The sequence below is a fragment of the Sminthopsis crassicaudata genome, chromosome 2 (assembly GCF_048593235.1).
Source record: "Sminthopsis crassicaudata isolate SCR6 chromosome 2, ASM4859323v1, whole genome shotgun sequence".
Classification (NCBI taxonomy): domain Eukaryota; kingdom Metazoa; phylum Chordata; class Mammalia; order Dasyuromorphia; family Dasyuridae; genus Sminthopsis; species Sminthopsis crassicaudata.
The window spans coordinates 350,951,954-350,957,953 of NC_133618.1; positions in this window are offsets into that span (position 1 = coordinate 350,951,954).

Consider the following 6,000-nt stretch of genomic DNA (forward strand, 5'->3'; position numbering starts at 1 on the left):
AGGAGAGATAATCTGCGGATCATTGGACTTCCCGAAAACTATGACCAAAAAAAGAGCCTAGATTCTATTTTACAGGAAATTATCAAAGAGAACTGTCCAGAGATAATAGAAACAGAGGGGAAAGTAGATGTTGAAAGAATTCATCGAACTCCTTCTGAAATAGACCCTAAAAAAAGAACACCACGGAATATTGTGGTTAAGCTTCAGAATTACCACACAAAGGAGAAAATCCTGCAAGCAGCTAGAAAAAAACAATTTAAATACCAAGGTGCCACAATAAGGGTCACCCAAGATCTGGCTGCCTCCACATTAAAAGATAGAAGGGCCTGGAACCTGATATTCCGTAAGGCAAAAGATCAAGGACTGCAACCAAGAATGAACTACCCAGCTAAGTTTAGCATCTTTTTCCATGGAAGAAGATGGTCATTCAATGAAACAGAGGAATTCTATATGTTTCTAAGAAAAAAACCAGACTTAAACAAAAAATTTGATCTACATCCACAAGACTGAAGAGAAACAGAAAAAGGTACACAGAACCCTTGAGAACTGTAACTCTGTTGTGGGTATATAAAAAGTACTCAAGGATAATTTGATTTTACTGATATAAAAGAAAAAAAGGGGGGTGTAGTAAAGGGAAGGAGGTCAGTTCAGAAAAAGGGGAAGGAATGATAAAAAGAGGGAAACTACATCCCAGGAAGAGGCATAGAAAATACACCATATCTGAGGGAATTTAGAGAGGGGGAGAATCATTGTGTAAATCTTACTCTCATCAGAAGAGGCTCAAAGAGTAAATAATTGTCATATTTGTTTTTCAGAGAATTCTCTCTCACCTCATTAAAAGGGGGGAGAGGAAAAGGGAAATGGAAAATTTCGGAGAATAAGGGAAGGGACGGGGAGGGAGGGGGGAGGGATACTAAAAAAAAAAGGGAGGGCTGTGCGTCACAAGTGGGGTCTATAAATTAAATATTAGGGAAGGGGTTCAGGGGGGTCAAGGGAAAAAACATAATCTGGGGATAATATGATGGCAGGAAATACAGAATTAGTAATTTTAACTGTAAATGTGAATGGGATGAATGCTCCCATCAAATGGAGACGGATAGCAGACTGGATCAAAAATCAGAACCCTACAATATGTTGTTTACAGGAAACACACTTAAAGCAGGGAGATAAATATAGAGTAAAAGTAAAAGGTTGGAGCAGAATCCATTATGCTTCAGGTAAAGCCAAAAAAGCAGGAGTAGCTATCCTTATCTCAGATCAAGCAAAAGCAGAAGTTGATCTAATTAAAAGAGATAAGGAAGGAAACTATATCCTGCTGAAAGGTAGCATAAATAATGAAGCCATATCGATACTAAACATATATGCACCAAGTGGTACAGCATCTAACTTTCTAAAGGAAAAGTTAAGAGAACTGCAAGAAGAAATAGACAGTAAAACTATAATAGTGGGAGATCTCAACCTTGCACTCTCAGATTTAGACAAATCAAACCACAAAACAAACAAGAACGAAATTAAAAAAGTAAATAGAACATTAGAAAAACTAGGTATGATAGACCTTTGGAGAAAACTGAATGGCAATAGAAAGGAATATACTTTCTTCTCAGCAGTTCATGGATCCTATACAAAAATTGACCATATATTAGGACAAAAAGAGCTCAAAATTAAATGTAGGAAGGCAGAAATAATAAATGCCTTCTTCTCAGACCACAATGCAATAAAAGCTACATTCAGTTAAAAAGTTAGGGATAAATAGACCAAAAAGTAATTGGAAACTGAATAATCTCATCTTAAAGAATGACTGGGTGAAAGAGCAAATTATAGAAACAATAATTTCACCCAAGATAATGACAATGATGAGACATCATACCAAAATCTGTAGGATGCAGCTAAAGCAGTAATAAGGGGAAATTTTATATCTTTAGAGGCTTATTTGAAGAAAATAGAGAAAGAGAAGATTAACGAATTGGGCTTGCAACTTAAAAGGCTAGAAAAAGACCAAATTAAAAACCCCCAACTAAAAATTAAACTTGAAATACAAAAATTAAAAGGAGAAATCAATAATATTGAAAGTAAAAAAACTATTGAATTAATAAATAAAACCAAGAGTTGGTTTTATGAAAAAGCCAATAAAATAGATAAACCTTTGGTAAATCTGATGAGAAAAAAGAAAGAGGAAAATCAAATTGTCAGTCTTACAAATGAAAAGGGGGATCTTTCCACCAACGAAGAGGAAATTAGAGAAATAATAAGGAGTTACTTTGCCCAACTTTATGCCAATAAATTTGATAACTTAAGTGAAATGGATGACTTCCTCCAAAAATATAGGCTTCCTAGATTAACAGAGGAGGAAATAAATTGCTTAAATAGTCCCATTTCAGAAAAAGAAATAGAACAAGCTATTAATCAACTCCCCAGGAAAAAATCCCCTGGACCAGATGGATTTACATGTGAATTCTACCAAACATTTAAAGAACAATTAGCCCCAATGCTATATAAACTATTTGAAAAAATAGGGAATGAAGGAGTCCTACCAAACTCCTTTTATGGCACAGACATAGTACTGATACCTAAACCAGGTCGATCGAAAACTGAGAAAGAAAATTATAGACCAATTTCCTTAATGAATATTGATGCTAAAATCTTAATTAAGATATTAGCAAAAAGACTTCAGAAAATCATCCCTAGGAGAATACACTATGATCAAGTAGGATTCATACCAGGAATGCAGGGCTGGTTTAATAATAGGAAAACTATTAGTATAATTGACCATATTAATAATCAAATTAATAAAAACCATATGATCATCTCAATAGATGCAGAAAAAGCATTTGACAAAATCCAACATCCATTCCTACTAAAAACTCTTGAGAGTATAGGAATAAATGGATTATTCCTTAGAATAATCAGGAGCATATATTTAAGACCTTCAGTAAGCATAATATGCAATAGAAATAAACTGCAACCTTTCCCAGTAAGCTCAGGAGTGAAACAAGGTTGCCCACTATCACCATTCCTATTCAATATAGTACTAGAAACGCTAGCCTCGGCAATAAGAGCCGAGAAAGAGATTCAAGGAATTAGAGTAGGAAATGAGGAAATCAAACTATCACTCTTTGCAGATGACATGATGGTATACTTAAAGAACCCCAAAGACTCTGCTAAAAAGCTATTAGAAATAATTCAGAATTTTAGCAAAGTGGCAGGATACAAAATAAATCCACATAAATCCTCAGCATTCTTATATGTCACCAACAAAATGCAACAGCAAAAGATACAAAGAGAAATTCCATTCCAAACAAATGTTGAGCGTATAAAGTATTTGGGAATCCATCTACCAAAGAATAGTCAGGAATTATATGAGAAAAATTACAAAACACTTGCCACAAAAATAAAGTCAGATTTAAATAATTGGAAAGACATTCAGTGCTCTCGGATAGGCCGAGCGAATATAATAAAGATGACAATACTCCCCAAACTAATCTATTTATTTAGTGCTATACCAATCAGACTCCCAAGAAATTATTTCAATGACCTAGAAAAAATAACAAAAAATTGCAAGGGAACTAATGAAAAAAAAAGTCAGAGGAAGGTGGTCTAAGTGTACCTGATCTAAAGCTATATTATATAGTAGCAGTCACCAAAACCATTTGGTACTAGCTAAGAAATAGAACTGTAGATCAGTGGAACAGATTAGATACAAAGGACAAAAAAGGGTAATAGCAATCTAATCTTTGACAAACCCAAAGATACCAACATTAGGGACAAAAATTCATTATTCGGAAGAAACTGTTGGGAAAACTGGAAATTAGTATGGCAGAAATTAGATATGGACCCACACTTAACACCATATACCAAAATAAGATCAAAATGGGTCCATGATTTAGGCATAAAGAATGAGATCATAAATAGATTAGAGGAACAGAGAATAGTCTACCTCTCTGACCTGTGGAGGAGGAAGGAATTTATGACCAGAGGAGAATTAGAGATCATTATTGATCACAAAATAGATTACATCAAACTAAAAAGTTTCTGTACAAACAATATTTAATTGTAGACCATTATATTGCACCATTAAGATAAAATCAAAAGGATACATGACCTACCTAGAAAGATTACAAGAATATTTAAAGGACATTGAAATTGCTTTCTATTTACATACCATTGTAATTGTTTTCACAACAAGAAGGATGTAAGATCCTGTAGGTCAGAGGATTATTTCATTTTTATATGTATATATGGGCATCAATATATTTATTGAATTATTATATGCAGTAGAAAATAAACATTTTGAAAACAAGTGCTATTTTATTTTCTGTCTTTGTAACAGTATTATCTAACATAGATCCTGATGCATTATAAGCACTTTTAAAAGTGTTTGTTGAATAAATGAATGTTTATAATCATATAATCATAAATATAAAAAAATCAAAAATATAAAGTGGATCATAATCCACTTACAAATTTATATTGCAATATTGTTTTATTTTTATATTGTAATTCAAGTGATGATTATGCCTATTATGTGCCAGGCACCATGCTAGGTGCTTTACAGTTATGATTACAATTACAATCCTCATGACAATCCTAAGTAGAAAGAACTATTACTATTCATATTTTACAGATCAAGAAACTGAGGAAAACAGAGGTTAAATGACTTGTCTAGGGTTACACAACTAATATATAACTGAAGTCATATTTGAAGACAGTTCTTCCTGTCTTCATTTAGGCATTTAATCCACTGTGCCTTAGCTGCTTTAGTACAGAATGACTGTTATTTCCTGGGACTCACTGTATTTGATGTTAAATCACATAATCATTAAATTTCAGAGTTGAGGGAGATTTGAAGAAATATTTTTTCAATAACTTTGCTATCAATGATTATCTAGCTTAACCTGAGAATCCCCAATGTTGGGGAAAACAAAGTTGTATATTGCACTTGCTTTGTCTCTAGATCTGCTTTTATTTGCAGTTTCCATCTTACTATGTCCCTTACTTATTATGTCCCTTAGGGCAAAGCAAAACAAATATAATCCCCTGTCCTTCAAATATATGCCCCTTCTAGGTTAAAAATCTTTAGTTTTTCTATTTGTTTTTATGTGCATGAATGAGAGAGAGAGAGAAATTTGATCTGGGAGAAAAATTTTTTTCCTTTCTCTTTTTCTGAGTAAGAAACAAATTCTTAAATCGGATAGATAATTTTAAAAAAATTAAATAAGCATGAACAAGAAAGCTAATATCATCATGAAGAAACACAGATACTGAATGAACTCTTTTATTTCAACCTGTCTAATGGTGCTTATCAATGTAATCACTTAGGTAAAATCATATATTAATATGAAAGTTGGTGCCTTATTCTTTAATTCCAATCATTTAACTCTTAAAACAGGCAATTAAGTGATACAGTAGATAGAGTACCATGCCTGGAGTCAGAAAGATTCATGTTTCTGAATTAAAGTCTGGCTTCAGACACTAGCTATATGTCTAGGTAAGTAATTTAACCCTATTTGCCTCAGTTTCTTATCTGTAAAATAAGCTGTAGAAGGAAATGGGAAATCATTCTAGTATTCTTAACAAGAAAACTTTGAATAGATTTACAAACCCAATAAAAAATGACAGAACTAGCAGTAATTCCCCCATCTATGAAAATTTTAATGTCATTTTAATTCTTTCCTTGTCAAATTTCAATAATTAAGTCCAAATTAAGGCAAAAGTAAAAATAACTCCTTGAAGAAACACAAAAATCCTTTTGTTTGATCAATTAAAATGTTATTCATTTCAGATAATGTATACACTTACTTCATTTGATTTAACAGATAATTTAATAACATAAAACGAATAAGTGGGATGTCTATCTACACTGGTCATCTGGTCATCTACTGATTACCTGGGTTGAATTGTTTCCTCCAAACATTATCTACTCATCACATCACCTCTTGAATCTCTATCAATTATCTTTGCATTTACACGAAATCAGTTATTCACAAGGAAATCTCACAATAT